Here is a 20,801-nt window from a genome sequence, read left to right on the forward strand (position 1 = left end):
TTGTATATAAAGCCCTGTGAATTTTACCTCCCAAATTTCTCTTGAATCCACCTATTCTTCCCCATTTTCATTGACATTGACCTATTTCCAACCATCATTATCTATATACTGGTTGACACGATTATCTGCTAGTTGGTCTCTTTGCCTTTACTCAGCTCCTGCAATGATCCATTGACTGCCCAGTGAGCTTCTCAAAATGAACATTCTCGTTTTTCCCTCTTGATTTTGGCATTTTGGTTATTCCACATTGATGTCAATATATAAAAAAAAGTACACTCAGTAATGTGGCCTGCCCGGACCCACAATGTACAACCCCTGCCTACCCTTCTGACTATCAGACACTGCACTTGTACACACTCCCTTAGCTCCAGGCACACCACCCAACAAACTGTCTCTGACTCCAAGGCTTTGCATATACTCTTCCCTCTGCCTGGAATAACTTCTGCACTTCGGTGAGTTCTCAACTCAAATACTTCCTCAGAGAAGCTTTCCCCAACTCCACACCACTCCCCATCCTGTTTACTCCTTATACTCTGAGTTTACTCCTTATACTCTGAGTCTCTCTTTCTCTGTAGCTATGATAGTTGTAATTTTAATTCTTACTGTGATTATTTCTTTGATATTTTGTTTCCCTTGCCAAGCAGTTAACTTTTGAGTTTAGGAACCCCCCCCACACCTTTTTTTTCTAACTATTGAATTCCTTGTGCTGTGGAAGATTGTGAGATGTCTTACAAAATTAATCTCTTCAAGTTACTTTTAAATGTTTGTTTGCATAAATCAATGCAAAAAGGAAGACTCTCAAAAGTATTGCTAGTTTAATACAACTGTTCTCACAGACAGGCTTGGTTCATTACAAGCTTAGGGAAGCCTTAGTCAATGGGCTAATTAATACAACATAAATGAACACACTTCACCTCTTATGACAACCATTGTTTAAATTATAAGTGAATAAATGTAATTTTCTACAACAAGCACTCCAGCAAATATAATTTTCAACGACTGACACTTAAGTCTGAAGGTTACAAGTCAATATTTTTTGCAGATACATTTAAAACAAATTCCTAAATGTTATAGGAAAGTTCTTTGCACATTTTAGTAAACTCACTTAGACAAAAATATAACATTGACAGGATACAGACTAAGTATAGATTTAACTTCAAATAAAGATGCGCTAACTGATATGTAAACATTCTTTAATCTTCTTTCTTGTCTTTCTTAAAACATGTAAAGCAGCATGTTGAATTCTCGAAACATTTGTGTGTCAACTACTTCCCTGAAATGCCCTCCATTCCACACTACTTAGACCTGTGGCATGCGGGTTTCATCTGTACTTTTGACAAATATTGAATCACATCATTTGATGTTTTAATAATGCATGTCCACAGAGCCTAACATGGCATTCATTGGCCACTTGGTAGGTGCTTAATAAATACGCATTGAATAAATGAATGACCAACCAAGCTATGGAGTGACCTAGACAGGGCAGGGTGACATAGGGTTCCGCATTGCTATCCATGCCTTTCCTCTGGTGCAGTTTCTCAATGTTGCACTATTGACATTTGTAGCTGGATAATGCTTTTCTATGTGAAGAGCTGACCTCTGTGTTATAGAATGTCTAGCAGCTCCCCTAGCCTCCACTTGCTTGATGCTAGTAGCACCCACCACCCCAGTGGTGGCAAAACATGTCTCCAGGCTTTCCCAAATGTTCTCTGGGGCCCATTTGAGACCACTTATCTAGAGTTGTAGATGAATAGTAATTACATGGGCAATGCTCACAAATTTTTCAAAGTGGTGAAGAATAAGAGGATAGAATATATTCATGACCTGTCCTCTTGGCACAGTGGAAAATTCAGAGACTTTGGAGTCAGAAAGTCTCCCATCTGTATCCTAGATCTGCCTACCTATGTCCTGGCTATGTGATACTGGGCAACTTACTCAACCACCCAAAGCTCTCTGTCTATAAAATAGAGAGAACAGTAGGGTGGTTATAAAAAGTACATGAGCCAATATACATGAAGCAATTACAGCAGCTGATGCAAAGTAAGTACTCAATAGGCCAGTGGTTACTGTCAACGTTATTGCTGATATTACTGCCAGCTACCTCCACCCTGCCTTCCTTGCTTGAACGCTGTTGTACTCCACCCTTTCCCAATCTCTTCCTCTGACTCCTAGGGCCATGATATATATGCTTTCTGGAACATTCTACATTACTTTCCTAAGCATTTAACAATAAGGCTGTACAATAATATACCAGCTTTGGTGCCCTGGAACACCGTTGTCTTCCCTCTGGTCATCACTTCTGACAAAGAGCTGTGTCTTCAGTGTGCCGTCTCTTACTAAGAGGTCTTATTGTAACAGCCATCCTCAGCTTTGGCTCAGGACACAGCAATTCAGTGTAGGCAGCAGACTGCAGATGTCATTGAGCCAAGCAAGTGCTTTTCTCCCCAAACACTGTACAGCCAGGTTGCTTGGTTACTGTCATTTGCACAGAGGTGTAGGCATGAAGAAAATTCACAGGATAAGCTCAGAATATCACAGGCTGGGGGAAGAGAGTTTCCTTCAATGAAGGTTCTCAATGGATTGGAGATGCAGAGAACAGAGGTAGGCAACTGAATCCAGCCTGATCCAAGGCATCCTGCTGTCTGTACAGTCTCTGTGCTCCTGCAGCTCTGACTGGAAGCTGCACTGGCTCCTCTCTGGTGAAACATCTCATGGGGATGAAGGAAGCATCTTAGGATAAAAACTTGTATGTACTTACAGGTACCAGAATGGTAAATAGCTGCCACATCGCTCTATCAAAATCTGAAGCATCTTTGAATGACATGTTAAATCTACATAGATTTTTTTTTCAATAGGTTTTTGGGAAACAGGTGGCATTTGGTTACTGAGTTCTTTAGTGGTGATTTATGAGATTTTGGTGCACCTAGCACCTGAGCAGTGTACACTGTATCCAATGTGTAATCTTTTATTCCTCACCACACCCTGCCCTTTCCCCCACGAGTCCTCAAAGATCAATGTATCATTCTTATACCTTTGCATTTTCATAGCTTAGCTCTCACATGTGAGTGAGAACATACAATCACATAGGTTGTTTTGCTTATGATTTTTCATTTTGTCTATTTAAAGAGTGGGACTGTCACATTTCTCATTGCTTATCTAAACCAAACTTAAGCTTCAGATGAGTCACATTAATTCCTCTTTATCTGATGTGCTAAATGTGGTGGACCTGCTTTCATTTAGAATTCACTAATTCATAATTTGTGAGTGTGGAACAGAAACAGGGTTTAGGTTGACCTCAGGTCTATGTGAGAAAAGCTTTTTGGGAAATTGAAATTTTAGCAAGCATATGTAAATAAATAAGTATAAATTGCTTTCATTCTGCAGAAGACACTATTTGCATACAATAAATAGGAAATTATCTTCGTGTGTTAAAGGAAGCTGTCCAATAGAAATATAATGAAAGTCACATATGTACTTTTATTTTATTTGTATTTACTTATTTATTTATTTTTGAGACAGAGTCTCGCTCGGTTGCCTAAGCTGTAGTGCAGTGGCATGATCTTGGCTCACTGCAACCTCTGCCTCCTGAGAACAAGTGAGCACATCCTGTTCATTTTGCATTTTTAGTAGAGACAGGGTTTCACCATGTTGGCCAGGCTGGTCTCGAACTCCTGACCTCAAGTGATCCTCCCACCTTGCCCTCGCGGTGCTGGGATTACAGGCTTGAGCCACTACAGGATTACTGGCTGAATATGTAATTTTAAATGTTATAGTGGCCATATTTAAAAAGTGAAAAGTGAATAAAATTAATTATAGTGACATCATTTATTTAACCCAATATAGGCAAAATACTACATCAACAAGAAATCAATACAAAAATTATCAATGACACATTTTCTGTTATTTTTCTCAAACTCCTTCTTTGAAATCTGGTGTGTGTTTTACACTTACAGCAGATTTCAATTCAGACTAGAGACATTTCAAGTGCTTGCTAGCCACATATGACTAGTGATTACAATACTGGATAGTCCATTGCTAGAAGACTTAATCCCTTTTCCCTTCTTCCTCTGTTTTTCCTGTTCATGAAGTCATCAGCATTATAGATATTTGTGTTGCTATTGTTTATCTGTTTACAAAGATAACAAATATTCAATCTAGTACATTCTCTTCTTTCTCTAGAATCCCCACTAGGAATTAGCTATTACGTGTATTGGTTCACATTTTTCAACTCCAAAATACAAGGTCAGGGGCTGTCAAGTTCAAGTGAAAAAGAAATTTTAAGACTGAATTTTTGAACATAAACACATCATGGAAATTCTGGAACATTCAGTTACTGCTATATGGCCTTTGGGGTTTACGGAGCAGAAGTTGCAGGTCTGCCACACTGAGTTTTAGCAAAACTTTGAACATGTGCAGCCTGAAATTTTGGCCTACTTGGGCTTGCATTTCGGGGGTTTTGTGTACAGAGGCCATTCATAAGCCCAGCATTGTTGTCCACACTGGCCCATCAGATCAAAGCACTAACCTGTTTTGAAGGAGCAGATGCATGAGCACCAAGAAATCGAGCAACAAACAGAGCTTAATTGTCTGCCCTTGGCAAAGCTCATAAAAAATATTCAATTCATGAAGTGTATTTTTGTGAACTTGATTCCATATGCAACTTTCTTGTTGACCACCGTATAGAGGTAACTAAACTACAGAAAATTAAAAAAGTTTTCATGTGAAAACTCAGCCTTCTAAGATAAAACTGGTCTTCAATCATTTCTAATAATGAGGAAGATTCACGTGCACTAATAGGGTAAGGTGCTTGAGATATCATCAGGAAGAGCTTCACTTGTATTCACTGAACCTTCTTAACATTCCTACGGGTTGGGTATCACAGTTTCATTTTAGAGATGAAGAAACCAAGACACAGAAAGATTGAGTCATAGACCCAAGGGCACACAGCTGGCCAGCATTAGAATCAGAATGTGGTTTGGCAACTCAGTGATGGTAACCTGATTCTGGTGTTCTCACACCACCCAAAAGCCTGTGGGCAGCAGGTGCCTGCACCCTGAATCCTCAACACAACAGTCCCTTGAATTAGGCAAGACATAGTTTTTTTTTTTTTTAAGGGAATAAAATTTCTGCTCCATCCTACCTGAGGATAGGTGGTAGCCAGAGTTGACAATCTACTAAAAGTTGCCTACAAAATAAGGCTGTCAACGTGTTGACGTGCAAGCTAGGAAGAACAGAATGCCCAGGGAAGGCCGAAGTGGGTGTTTTCAGCACATTGTCACCATCCTAATGACTACAAGTTTTGTTTTAAAGAGAATTTGAGCTGCAAAAGTGTTACTGCCAACAGGCTGCAGTTTTAATGATCTAGCTTTAATCGTGAAAATGAATCTTATGCTTGTGAGAAGTGTGGAATCCATCAACAGACTGAGTGAATTATCTTGAGTTCTGCCTGTCTAATAATCAGTGTTGTTTGTCTGTGATCTGCTTAGTATTGAATTATTTTTTAAAATTTTAATTATTATTACTGTTGTTATTATTATTATCCCTATAGGTCTTCAAGTTACAAACAATAACAAACACCACCAAAGGTAATGACTGATAATGAATTATTAAAGTCTCTTTCCTGTCCTTAACTAATTTCATAATGTTATCCTTAGAAACATCACCAGTCATCATATATCAGCCCTGAGTGAATTTTGATTTAATATGTCTTATCCAGTCTTTAATTCAGGTATGTTTCAGAAAATTTAAAAACCAATGCAGTGGACAAATTTTAAAGATTATTTCTCTCCAAAGCATTTCCTCTTAAACTGTAAGATTTAGATATTTTGGGAAAATAAAGTCAAGTTAGTCATTGTGATACCATTACCTTCCCTCACCACTGCTTCCCTTTTTCTTGCTCCAGATTAATTCTGAACTGAATCTAACAACTCTTATACTTTGAAAATTCTCTGTTAAAGCAATTTTTTCAGAATAATGGATTTTTCTTTTCACAAATCACTTGAGTTTAAGCACTTTGGCCTGTCTACAAGTACTCTGCAATCCCCCAATTGTTTCTTGATGAACCCATTATATTTCTATTTAACTCTAAGCATGTTGCTTCCTTGGCCACTCAAAGATGTATTGGATCAAAATATCTGGCTGCATCTGAAATACATCAGTGCTGTGATTTATTTGAGCATGCCATTTTCCTCTCTGTGCCTTTCTTTTCTAATTTGTAAAATGGGGATAATAATTCATATTCTGCAGAATTGCTGAAGCAAATATGGAAGATGATGGGTATGTTTAGCACAAATCACAAATGGTTTCTTTCTTTCACCAGGACTGGCTTCAGAAAAAAGGGAAATTGATCTAACAAGGAAGAAGTATTATGAAACAATGTTTAAAAAAAATTGGTAAATGCAATGGCAAATCTTTTAACATTGCTTTAAAATGTAATAATTGTAATAATAACAATACCTTATTTAGTGGACAGCAGATCATGGGGTAAATAAGATACTAGAAGCTGTAGCATGAAAGTGGAAAGTGGATAAAACTAAGTTAAAGCATTTTAAGGGTTTTTTTGGAAGCTAAGAAAGAGACAGGTTGCTTAATTTAAGACTTTGTTCAGATGATTATGCACATAAAAAAACTTTAATGATAACTACTAAAATAGTAAGCAATATATAACTTACTGACAAAGAAAAACAAAAACGAAAACATAAAATAAGCTAGATCATCTGAAAAGAAAACAGGAAATAGGATGGGGTGTGGAGTGAACAAAGAAAATACATGGTAAATAGAAAACACAGAGGAGGCATGTTCAAATCTGTCAGACAAATACATTTAAAACATTTACCTGTTACACACAAGTAAGTAATGTGTGTGGAACTCTTAGAAATACATTTATACAGTCAGGAAAGAGAAATAAGAATGGCAGAATACAAGTTACCTTTGGATTTGAGAAGAGATTGATTGAAAAAACAAAAGCTTGAAGAAATAAAACTAGAAATTATTCTATCAGCCAGATACATCAGGATGTAGAATTACGTGACACTTGCCATCCCTTTGCTGAGACTTTCAAGTTGGTTAACATGGGACCCAGCAGTCCCATAAGACAGATTTTTAGCCTTGCTTATGAGTAAAGTTCAGACCCATGTAGACATGTCTGATGGATTGCTTGGAACTGGCTTCTGGCTGATTGTAAACATTCTACTTTAAGGTAATAATTGCCAACAGAGAAAACCCTTCAAAGAGAGTTGCTGCTTTTCCTAAGGGCTATCAAGGATCCAAAAACTTTTGGAAGTCCCAAGGATAAAGTACCTGGATCTAAGGTGAAGCTTCATATTCTGCTGTTTTTAAAACTCGTCTTTTTTTCACTGAGGACCAGCTGTTGATCAGGCCCACAGGGCTTGACTCCTCTCTTTTATGTTGGAGAAGTTTGTTTTCCTTTTGCCCTTCATTATCGTTTGCTGAAATCTAGGTCCCAATCTCTCACCCACTATTCTAATTCCATGACTTTGACTCTGCCTTGAGGCCCACACCTCATTTCTGATAGCTGCCAATGACAGGAATATTGTCTTTAGTTAGTGTCCCATTTTCCCTTTGTGATGTCCCACAAAATGCTTCTCTCTAATCTGAATCCATCTCAAACCCAAAACTGTTCCAGGACCAGGCAGACAGAATAACTAGGTGAAGCAGGATGAGCGGAAGGGGTTGAGAGGTGGGCTGCTGGTAGTTCATCTTGGACAAACTTTTATCATTAGTGAATAGGGCATGTGGTATGGTTTGGCTGGGTCCTCACCCAAATCTCATCTTGAATGGTAGCTTCCATAATTACCACATGTTGTAGGAGGGACCTGGTGAGAGATAACTGAATCTCGGCGGCTGTGTCCCTCATACTGTTCTCTTGGTAATGAGTAAGTCTCATGAGATCTGATGGTTTTATAAGGGATTTCCCCTTTTGCTTAGGCATCATTTTCTCTCTTGTCTGCCGCCATGTAAGACATGCCTTTGCCTTCTGCCATGATTGTGAGGCCTCCCCAGCCACATGGAACTGTGAGTCCATCAAACCTCTTTTTCTTTATAAGTTACCCAGACTTGGGTATGTCTTTTTCAGCAGCTTAAAAATGGACTAATACAACATTAAATAAATGAGGGGGAGAGAAAACTGGGGACACTGATTATCAAGATGGCTGAGATATCCCAAGAGGCTACACTCGACCTTTGACTTCTCTTGGGTACACGCCTAAGAGTGAAATTGCTGAGTTATGTGGTTAACCCATGTTTAACATTTTATGTAACTGCCAGACTCTCGTCCAAAATAGCTGCACCATTTTATATTCCCATCAGCCATGTATGAGGGTTCTAATTTATCTACATTCTCACCAGCACTTGTTTGTCTGTCTTTTTTATTATAGCCATCCCCATGGGTGTGAAGGGGTATCTCATTGTGGTTTTGATTTGCATTTCCTTAATAACTAGTGATGCTGAATGTTTTTCTCATGTGCCCAATGGCTAATGTAAGCTTTTTAATATTGGATATAGATGTTTTCTATGAAAAGGGACATTTCTTTCCTCAGGGGGCCCACATGTCTGCCCAGGGGTATGACGTTCATTCAAAGTTTTGAGACTCACCAGTTACTCATTTCCACACTTACAGGCTAGAAAGAACAGATTCCCAAGCAAGAGGCAGAAGGCCAGAGATTTATGCCTCGTTCTCTCTTTTCTCCCTTTCCTGTCAAATGCAGCTGGACCTTTCCTGGAACAAATTCCTTCAGACAAATTCTCCACCAGACCATCAACTCAGGAGGGCAAACAAGGAGCTTGTTTTCAAGAGCTGGAGCCAAACCACCCAGACCTTCCTGTGCCAGGTGAGCATGAAGAGGGGCCGAAGTCACCCATTACTAACCCCTCACCCATGACTGCCCGAGAGGTATGTCTCAGGCTTTAACCATGAAACCTGTTTCCTCTCTCCCCTCCAAAGTCCAGCCCAGAGAGGCATGATAAAATCACTTAGCAAATGGAAAATATTTTGTGCTTATTCTAAGAAATGTGATCCATCAAAAATGAGCTGACAAGTCATTTCACTTCCAAGGACAGTGTCCACATACTCCAGGCAGTCTCTGGACCTGGAATAAGATAAATCCAAGCCACAGGCTAGTAAGGACCATATAGATAACGTTATGAGTGATTCTGTAGCATGATTTTAAGGCACCAGCTGCACAGTCAGACTGCCTGATTTCAGCCCAGCTCCCTCATTTGCTAGCTGTGAAAATTGGGTGAGTTGCTTAACCAACCCTTAATGCCATTTTATCATTTTAAAAATAGCTATAATAATACTCCCTTCTTCATATGACTGTTTTGAGATTTGGATAAGGCAATAGGTACTTTATTCAATAAGGACCCTGGAATATACAAATCTATTAAAAACTGGTATTAATATAGTTTTGCCCTAAAAAGGCAGGTTCTTCTGTTTCTCAAATCTGACAGTTTTGTCAAACTCTTGAATTCTCATTAATAGCTCCAACACAGACTATTAATGCTGTTAGTTTTGACCAAATACATGACTCACGAATTAACTAACTCTTACTTGGTAATCTGAAGGAATCAATAAAATCCACACTTAAATCCCCCTAAATCAACTGAACAACTATGGACTATGGAATTGGGGAGATCTGTCTAAATGGCGGCAATATCAACTATGAAAAATATTTATTTAGAGTCTGGGTAGGTACTAAGTTCAATGAACTGCTTAGAGAGTCCGTGTTGCTTTGTGACTGTTCTAGGCAGTGCTAATTTTGCTACAATTTCCTTTCTTAAGTCACAACCGGAATAAAAACAAAGTTCTAGAAATCCCATTTATTTACAAACTGGATTGATTAAACCAGTTTTTAAAATATCAGAGGACCAGACTAAAAAAGAAACCAGGTGTAGCAAAAAGCAACTCTTCTGGAAACTGAAAATTCAAAGAAACATGGTAATCTCACTGTATTAATTTTCTTTTTCTCTCGTAACGAATTACCATAAGCGTAGTGGTTTAAAACAACACAAATTTATATCCTACAGTTTGTGGAGAAGTATGAAGTGGGTCTTCCAGGGTTAAAATCTGTGCTGGTAGAGACAGGGTACAGAGAATCTGTTCCTATTCTTTTCAGCTTCTAGAGAAAGCCTGGGTTCCTTGGCTCAAGGTTTCTTCCAGCTGGGACATCTCTACGACCTCTGTTTCCACTGCCTCATCTCCTATTCTCACTCAAACCCTCCTGCATCCCTCTTATAGAAACCCTTGTGATTACATTTAGCCTGCTCAAACAATGCAGGATAATCTTCTATCTCAAGACCCATAGTGTAATCACATCTGCAAAGTCCCTTTCGCCATGTGAGGTAACAAATCCATAGGCTCCAAGAATTAAGATATGGACATCTTTTGGGGGACCATTCTTCTGACTACCATACTCCTCTATCTGAAGAATTTTTGTGTGAAAGAAGGATAAAGGCAGAACTAATACAGATGAGTGAAAGTGGCCAGGAGGTGAAATTTGAAGAATCTCAATAATGACAAGAGGTGGGTGAAAAAGGGCAGGAGCTTTTGAGGAAGATGTGGGCTGTTTATCACTAGGGCTGAGCCTCTCTTTCTAAACATTCACTCCCTCTGCCCATGTTGGGGTTTTGATTGCATGGCATTTGAGGGTCTTTCCAATTCTAAGTTTCCAGGTCTTTGAAAATTTGGAAGGTGTATCAGTCAGGGTATAGGCTAGGCCATGCTGGGTAACAACAAATCCCCCAAATCTCAGTGGTTTCAATCAACACATCCATTGTTGGACTGCATTAGCTCTGGTCATTGTGGTCCTCTAGGGACTAAAGAGACACCACCACTGCAGACACAGTTAACCACAGTGCCAGCAGGATAGAGCATTCTGGAGGGTCTAGAAAGAGCAACTGATACCGTGGTCCACAAGGGTCACACAGAACTTACACTAACAGCTCCTCAGCCAGAACTAGTCACAAGTCTCCAGCCAACTTTTAAAAGGAAGACCAGGACAAACAGCCAATCTGGAAGGCAAAGAACCAGAAATATTGGCAAGTATGAATGGTGACTGTGACAGGAAACAATTGACCCTCTCCATCAATTCATAGATTTTAGTCATAAAAGGGGTCATAAAACTCTTTTGACCCCTAAAGAGTTTTTCTAAAGGGGGTGACAGTCGATCGATTATCCTAGGCTCACTGATGTAACAAGATTGTCTTAAGCACGTTCTTCTTTCTTGATTTTAGCTCCATGGTTAGGATTTCACTTTCAAAAGCTTAATAAGGTGATAATGATGATGGTAATGAATGTTTTTTGAAAATTCACAGTGTACTGAGCATTGTACTCAGCACTTTCCACATTTATTTCTTGAATCTCAGGCATAGAGGCATGAGTGAATCACACTTCTGATTTCATAGCATACTTCTATTATGAGACTCGTACAAACACTCTGTCATGATGTGTTTTATTCATGTGTCCCCCCTCCTCGTTTTAGCAACCATAATGGCTTTGATACTATACCTTAATATTTTGTATATTTTTGCAGATTGTATAGTGTTGTTGTTATGTAGGTATTTTTAATTCAATTAAAGTATATTCATGTATACTTGTTCTGTTTCTTTCTTTCTCACATTTGGATATTCCTGCAATTGTGAGTATACGTCTCACGTAGTTGATGTCTTATAACAGTAACATAATATTCCATAGTGTGTGTCCATTATAGTTTCTTAGCTTTTCCCTTGCAATGGAACATCTAAGTTGTCTAATGTTCCCTGATACTTTAAACCAGGTGTCAGCGAACATTTTTTATAAAGAGTGAGATAGTAAATATATTTGGCTTTGGGGGCTCTAAAGTCTTGGTTTTAAGGATTTCGCTGCCGTTATACCATAAAAGCAGCCATAGACAGTGCACAAATACATGCCTGTGGACAGACTTGGCCCATTGGTCATATATGACAATCCCTAGTTCAAACACCATGGCGATGAACATCCTCTATGTGTTCCCTCATGAACTTGGGGCTAGATGTTCTCTCAAATAATACTGTATAAACAAGAGTGAGATTGCAGTATCATAAGATGTGCCCCAACATCATTAGACTAAGTATTTCTGGTTGCATCAGCCTATTCTCTTAGCAACAGGTAATAAAAATAAAAGGTTTTTGTTTGTCCATATCCCTCCTAACATTATCCAACTATTTTAGCTTTTGCCAATTTGATGGCATAAAGTAATATTGCATTTTTCCACTCATATTTCTGTTTACTAATGAGTTTCAGTATCTTTTTATGTATTTATTGGTCATTGGGACTACCTCTTCTGTGTATTGCCTATTCATACATTTTCCCTTTATTCTATTTCTATGACTTTTGGGTGTTTCTTATACATTCTAAATATTCGTCCTTTGCTAATTTTTAAATTTGCAAATAACTTGCAAGTAATTTCTGCCAATCTGTCAGCTGTTCATTAACCATGTCCATGGTATTTATGATCAGGGAATCTTAATTTTGACAACATATGATGTGTGATATTTGAGACTTGTTTAAGAAATCCTTCTACACTCCTAGTCATAATAACATTTTCTTTGTTTAACCTTCAAGTTTCACTTTTTACACTTTGGACTTTAATCCATCTAGATATCCTTTTATTTGTAGTAAAAGGATTTCCATTGTCATCCATGTGGTAAGTCAAATTTCTCAGCACCATCAGTTAAAACTTACAGATAAAATGTTATCCACTTATTTTTGTTGTCTATATATATATATATATATCTCACCTGCTCAGGTAGGCATATAACTCCCTGAGAACGTTCTTTTCTGTTCCACTGATGTGTTTTTTCAATCTGGGGGCCACTGCCGTACTGTTTTCACTTCTATTACTTTGTAATATATCTTAACATTTAGTGCAGTATATTGCTATTTTTTGTTTTTTGTTTTGTTTTGTTTTGTTTTGTTTGAGACGGAGTCTCGCTCTGTTGCCCAGGCTGGGGTGCAGTGGCCAGATCTCAGCTCACTGCAAGCTCCGCCTCCCGGGTTTACGCCATTCTCCTGCCTCAGCCTCCCGAGTAGCTGGGACTACAGGCGCCCGCCACCTCGCCCCGCTAGTTTTTTGTATTTTTTAGTAGAGACGGGGTTTCACCGTGCACCATGTTAGCCAGGATGGTCTCGATCTCCTGACCTCGTGATCCACCCGTCTCGGCCTCCCAAAGTGCTGGGATTACAGGCTTGAGCCACCGCGCCCGGCCTTTTTTGTTCTTCTTTTCCAAAATTGACCTATTTATGGTCTTTTATATTTTTATATCATATACATTTGTGTGCATTTTTCTAGTCTCTGGATGTTTTTAAATCTGTCTGAAATTTGGGGTGTCACTGCATTAAGCTCATAGTTTACTTTGAAGATAATTGGTAGCTTTAACTATTAAGACATCTCATTCATAAGCATGGAATATCTTTAAAATTATCAGATGGTTTTTTATATCCTTTATTTGAGTTTTGACACTTTCCCCCATAGGCTTTATATATTATTTGTTAAAACAATTCCTAGACATTTTAGAGTTCTCGTTGCTATTTGAAATAGACTTTTTTTTTCTAGCTGATTTTTGCTGGTATAGTGATGTGCTATCATTTTGTGGGTTTATTCTGTTTTTCTCATATTGGAATCCTCACCTTATGAGAATAGTACTGTTATCTCATTTTATAGGTGAAGCAGTTAAGAAATTTTCCCAAGATCATTTCGTTAATAAGGAGTGTAGCTAGTGTACAATGCAAATCACTGTTTCCTATCACAGGGAGTTTTGGTTGTGTGGAAGGGTAAATAGTGACTGTACACTTAAAACTCTCTTGCACTTGAAGAAGTGCTCAATTTACAAAATGAAAACTCCACATGCAAATATTATTCTTTGGCTATTCCTCTACTGACGCCTGCTGACTCCCATGAACATGGCTAATGCAAGACATGCTGTCCACGGCCCTGCAAATAACATTGCAAAGAGAGAAGAAAACACTTCCTTTTCCAATGGGCCATTCTAACACATTCCCCCACCAAGTTGAAACCAGCCCTGTCAAGGCAGCATGATGCTCTGAATAGGGCTTCCCAACCTCCCTGGTCAGCTGGCACCTCCTGTCATTTCCCTTGTCATTTTTGCTGAAACTAGCCCCAGCCCCCACATTAGCTCCCGCTTGGAAGTCTCCTGTCTGGAGCCAGTGAGGTTTGTCTGCTTTCTTGGGTTTGGCTAATAAATTGGGATCGTGGGGTCAGGCGGCAGGGGACCTGGCACCCAGGGAGCCCCTGACACCAATTTTATTAGATTTCTCTTTGCAAGGCCCAGGATGCCATCCCAGCAGGGAGTCCACAATCGCTCAGTAACCGAGATTTTGTCGTCTCTTGTTTGACAAGGTCATTTTTTACTAGAGGAGGAAAAATCCCACATTAATTATACAAGCAAACTGGGGCCAAGGCCATTAGAGCTGGCCTCCCTCTTCTGTGAGGTGGGGGGAGAAGGAGAGGAGGTTGGATTCCTCTGTAAGTGGAGAGAAGAGCTGGGAGAGGAGTCTGGACTTCTCATACCCTCAGTCTCTGAAATGCATATGTGCTGTCTAATTCCTGGTACTCACTAGAATGTGTGTTTATCTAAAATAGACTGCAAAGGGACTGAGCAAAGGAACATACAAAATCATGCCCCACTCATTCATTCTGTCAATATGCTTTTATAAGTTGCCTACTAGACATCAAACACAGAGCTAGGCATTGAGAAAAAATACGAAAGAAACATCGTAGCTGCCTTCTTAGCGGTTCTCTCAGTATCGCATGAGGTCTGGTTCTCAATACCCCAGGATTATGCCAAAAAGGTGAGCACACAATCACTCTTTTTCTGAAAGTTAGAAAATGCTTGCATCCTCCTTGGTAAACTCTCATGCCAACTCAGTCCATCCTAAACCATCATGCCACTGGATCATTTTGACACATGATTGTTGTTTTCATTGAATAGGCAGGAGTAACTATGAATTTGAAGCCTACATTTGTTTTCTAAAAACATGATAACAACTACTTGACTCATAAAGACAGAAACAGAAAATGGAGGCTTTTATTTCAGAGATGGCACTGCCTTGTCCTGGAATCACAGCGAAAGATTCAATTAATCTATGAACGTTTATATCAATGTTTATTTGAATGAAGTGGACAGGTTTCCTGTATCCCTTACCTATATATCTCCATTCACCATCTTACTCTATGATCTGCTTTATAATTGGAGGCAGGCCTTCATCTTCCATCTTCTCTCACAGCTCAGCTAGGCTTTCTGATCTGAAGTCTCTGGGAAGCTCATGTTTTCCTGTGTGCAGATGCTCCAGTGGCTACAACCTTCCCACACTGGTTGTCTTCCACCTTCTGAAATATTTACCTTGATATATTAGATTACTTCGTATCTTCTCAATAAAAGAGCCTCTCTTCTGCCTGTTTCTATCTCCTGCTAGACTTCCTCTGCCTGAGGCTAGACTCATTGTTTTCTACCACTTCCTCTTCCTGAGTCTAAACCCATTGTGTTTTCTACCACTTCCTCCTTCTGAGTCTAAACCCATCATGTATTCTACCACTGTCCCCAAAGCACTCTTGACACAGAGCAGTAAAACAACACTGGCAAAGAGCACATGTTCCCCACAGCATCTGCAGAAAAATGTTCCAGAACCTCAGCATGACATCATGGCTCTAGGACCTGAGTTTGTTTCCAAATTCTGCCACATCTGAACTGGATGACAATCAGCAAGTAACTTAATCTCTCTGACTGTTTTAATCTTTATCTATAAAGTGTGAATGGAAATAAAACCTCTCATAAGGAGGTTGTGAGGTCTAAGTGAGATGTAAAATGGTGACTTATTGTCATCAATAGTATTGTTACACTAGGAAACGCTTTTCCTGTCTTGCTTTCAGCAGATAACGTGAGAACCTGCATTTATACAAAGGTAAAGGCCATCTGGTATGAATGAAGCATCTCCATCTTATCTCATTCTCAATGTTCATGGAGGTACACTCCTCTCACTATCACAATTTCTTTACATTATCACCATTTTTCTTTCTTCTGGCTTGGTATTTTTTTTTCTTCTTTTTGCTATAAGGCCTCCCCAATTAGCTTCCTGTCTACATCTCCAGGTCTGCCTGGAACTCTTCTGTGAACCTTCCACAAAGCCACTGCTTACACACTGTCCCAGCCTCAAATGTCACCTTAGTCTCTTGCTTTCCTTAGTTACACTTTTCAATCCATTTGAATTCTTCCAAAAAGGCTTGTCTGCTGAACCTTCCTGTATTATCCATCACTGTGTACCAAATTACCACAAATATAATGGATTAACACAACATGCATTTATCACTTGCAATTTATGTGGGTAAGCCATGAGGGCACAGTTTAGACGGGCTGTCTGGCTCAGGGTGTCTGAAAGTATAATGAAACCGTCAACCAGGGTTGAGTTCTCATCTGATGGCTACACTGTGAAGGATTTGCTTCTAGCCTCATGGAGTTGATGGCGAAACTCAGTTCTTTAATGGCTGTGGGGCTGACAGCCTTAGTTTCTCGTTGGCTGTAGGCTGCCTTCACTTCCTTGCCATGTAGGCCTTCCCAACATGGATGCCTGCTTCTTCAAAACCAGTGAGAGTCTACTAACAAGATGAAATTCACAACCTTACATAACCTAACCATGGACGTGGCAGCCCATGAGTGTTGCTGTACTGTACTGGCTAGAGGAAAGTCACAGGTTCTGCCCACACTCAAGGGGAGAAGGCTACACAATGACATGAATACCAGGAGATGGGGATCACTGTGCCCCCTTAGAACCTGTCCATCATATCCTTTTTGTTAAATTACTTCCTTAATCCATAAGCTATTTTTAACTACTCCATAATAGCATATGGAAGAAACTGAAAGAGCGATGAGATACAGCCACTTCTCTTCAGTTACAAAGGAAATGGACAATGCAAGGAAGTATGAGGTAAAAATCCCTAAACTTGCTGCCAAGTGTTCATCCCCTCAGTTCAGAGGAGAGAGAAGACCTGAGGTTGGGGTTCTTATGAAAAGTTTAATGAAGGCAGCAACATTGGATACTGTAGGTAATACTCGAAGGACAGGCAGAACTCAAAAGAGCAAAACTTGTAGATAGGGGAAAGGCACATCCTAGGTGACAACAAATCCAAGAGAAATGAAGGTGTAGGAGATGGCCAGAAAATAGAAACTATTAGGTTGGTGCAAAAGTCATTGTGGTTTTTGCCATTGAAATTAAGGACAAAAGCCACAATGACTTTTGCACCAACCTAATAGTTTAATATAAATCCCCAAAAATAATGGAAAACAAAGGTGAAAACAAGAACAGGTCAAAATGGGTGGCTGGAGATGCTGTGGCCATCAGAATCAGCCAGACAAAGACCAGGACTGTCTTATCTTATCTTCTCTATCCTGAGCTCTCAGTACAAGTGCTGGATATACCTGAACAAATAAATCACCTGGGAAATGCATTTTGAAATCAGGATTACTGACCAGGAGGATTGCAATTGTCCTGTAAGAGAGGATCACTGGGACAACATTGGGCCACTACAAACTGAATCTGTCTGTGACTCAGTTTCCTATTCTGAAAGTGAGAAAAATAATAGAGCCTACCTGATAGGGTTATTGGAAGAACTGAATGAGGTAGGACTTTAAAAGTGTTTGGATAAGGCCTTACATGAAGTAAGTTCAAAATAGCTGTTAACTGTTATTTATTATTGCTATTCATAATCTACTCCACCTGGGTTTGCCATCTTTGGCTCACAGTCTGGTGTTGCTTTGCTGTTCTCTGTCTTTCCTGGCTCAGAAACACAGTGAGTTTCTCTTTCCTGTTGACCCTAGGATACCCCCCAAGGCTTCTCTGAAGGTCTTGCCTTTGTGCCTGAGTCTCTGCTTCTGATGTGGTTCTGCAGAAGCAAACTAGAGCATCCCCAGCCTGGTGGACACCTCGATGCTGAGCTCAGCGCTGAGCATTGAGGGTGAGTGACTGACTCCCTGGTCGGCACTTTTATTGTGGTTTCCTGATTGGTTCAGGATGGCTGGGCCTTTGCTACCCCATCCCCAAGTGGATTTCCAGTCCTGCCAGAGGCCAAAAGGAGAGTGACTTAGTCATTAGCTCCTCTGGCAACAGCCTCTGGCAGCAGTTCAAGGCAGCTTAGAAAACAGGGCAACAAGTGGCTGCAATATGTATTTCAAAAGCCTAGCACACAAGAAAAGGAAATGAAAAACAGAAAAAGCAGGGATACTAATGTCTGAACCTGGAGGCACATCCAGACACCACTGGGCATTGCAGACCATGCTCCCAGGCCCTCCGAGTAAGGAATATGGAAGGGTTGTACCAGTAAGGAGCTGGGTCTGAATGGCAAGGCTGAGGTCCAGAGCCTCTCTTGCCTTCTGACATGTGCAAGGCATAAATGAATGAAGACTCTTTGTGCATCCTAGAAAATGATGTCCAGGTACACCTGGCTTAGGGTTTGTATCCAGAGCACAAGAAGCATTCCCTATTCTGTGCCAGCTGCTTGCAGAATTCATTTGATTCAAGCATGTTGGGATTTAGGGCTTTGCTGGCCAGAACCTTTAGAATTCAGCCTCTACCAAAGAATACATACATAGGGAGCAATGATCAGTAAGCTGGGGTCTCTTCCATTGATTCTGTCTTAGGTCATCTGACTCTTACAACACAAGATGGATGTTTTTACTGACTCCATTTCACATATGTTTGTGGAAACTAAGGCACAGAAATGTTGCATAACTATTGAATTAATGTCTTTCTTATTTGTCTTCTGCCTATCTAATCAGAATAGAAGTTTCATAAGGAGACTGAGACTTTCTTGTTCATCACTTTATTGCAGGTATCTAAAATGGTCCCTGGAATGGATCAGATGCTTAAAAAACAGACTTAATGAGTGAACTTTGCCAAAGATCAGAGCTTTTGAACAATGCACTCCCAACTCTTAGTATCTACACTAAGTGTTCTCTGATTGGGTGTGATCTGATGAAGGTTGTGGTGTTGGCAGGGTCTGGGGCAAGAGAGGAGAGGGAATGTGGTCCACAATCACATTTGCCAGTTAATACTCAACTTCAGGAGCTCATAAGAAAGCCGTTATAAAAAGTGAGACGGTGGTGTTTACAGTTTGAATGTGGGAATGATCCATCCTTCCTTGAGGACATGACCTTCCTTGGGTTGATCTTAGAACTATGGAGATGGTTCCTGCCCATCACTCCAGCCTAATTTTGTATGACCATCACTTCCTGCCTGCCTGCCTCATTTTCCTTCTCATGTTCTAGTGTCAAAGATTTGGGTGGGTAAAGAATAAGAGGTGGAGGTAAAATCTAAGCATATCAAAACTATAGTTACTAACTTCAGACACTCTCCTTTACCTCATGCTATTCTTTTTGCTTCCTCTAGAAAAAGACCAATATTTGTCTGGGAGCCTCAAGCCCCTCCCAGTTGTGCTAAAAGGACTCCAACTTTACAGCCAACAACATTTATTGCAGGGAAAATGACTAATGGGAAATACAACTGAGGCCAAACCCTAAAAGCCAAAGCTGGTTCTTACTCAAGAAAAATAAACAGATCACATTAGGCAGGGCACAACCCCGAAAACAAACTTTCATGAGAAAGAAGTTGTCAGTGGGTAAATAGTATAAGGCCTCCTGCAATGAAAGCCTCATCTGATTTTCATAAGGATTCTCTGCAGAGAGGCGACTGAGTTCCATTCTCATTGTCTAGAGCTTGGGGTGCACACACATGCCACCTAGCGGGCAGGGTGATCCTTCAAGAAAGGGAAACAGTGCTGCCTTCTCTACAAAGCTGGATGGTGGCATGGACCAGGTCTGAGAGCACATGAAGGGCACTGAATTTTCCCAGCACTCTGCGGCAGGTGATGGAAATTCGACTCAGTAAAGCTGTGACAGACCTCTCCTTTGTGACACTCAAGTCTCTTCACCCTCACCTCAGTCCACGCTAGTCCAACTTAAATTGGCCAGCCCTGCATTTCATTGCCTGAGGGCTTCCTCTGGCTCTATGAACCCATGCTGCCACCCACCCATGAGGCAGCCACAACTTCCAGGAATGGATATCTCCTGGGATTACAACTCAATAACTGACTAAAGGGCATAGTACATAGATACCCCCACCCTGCCTCTCCACAAGTGGGATAATTTGCAGACACATTTTTATACTGGCTCCTAAGGTTTCCCAAAGAAATTGCGCTCCAATTATGTATTGTGGTTACTTCCTGGATAAGAAGGTTTTTAGTGACTCTCTTCCTTTCCTTGTCTTGCTTCTCTTCTTCATACTGTTATTTCCTAGTATTAGCTCTAAGATAAAGAACTTGCACTTGAATCCTTGTCTCAAGGTCTGCTTCTGGGGAAACCAAACTAAGATACTGGTTTAAGAACATAATGGAATTGTTTGGCCTATATAACAAGGAAGTTCACGTTAGTTTCAGGAATGGCTCAATTGAGAATCTCAAGTATATTTTTTATATTTCAAGTGTGGTTTAGTCCAGACTCTCTACCATCATCATCTTCTCCACCACAAAACTAGAGGAGATGCTCACTGTTAGCCCCTGACATATTTTTATAGTTCAGCAAACCAAAACAAAGTATTTCTATAAAAATATATATTACGCATTTTTAATAATAGATATATTTTCTATATTAGACATAGAAATATAGAGAGAATATATAGAAATATATAAAAAATATATACTTTTATAGAAATACTTTGTTATATATAAAAGTATTTTATACATGTATAAACAAAGTATTTA

The 20,801-nt window shown here is 39.9% G+C and overlaps 1 pseudogene; it reads left to right on the forward strand.

Moving 5' to 3' along the window:
- LOC105535805 overlaps positions 1 to 18,000 on the forward strand; it is a 145,327-nt pseudogene extending 127,327 nt beyond the window's left edge.
- Positions 18,001 to 20,801: the final 2,801 nt, after the last annotated feature.

This window comes from Mandrillus leucophaeus, unplaced genomic scaffold (genome assembly GCF_000951045.1).
Source record: "Mandrillus leucophaeus isolate KB7577 unplaced genomic scaffold, Mleu.le_1.0 Scaffold150, whole genome shotgun sequence".
NCBI lineage: Eukaryota > Metazoa > Chordata > Mammalia > Primates > Cercopithecidae > Mandrillus > Mandrillus leucophaeus.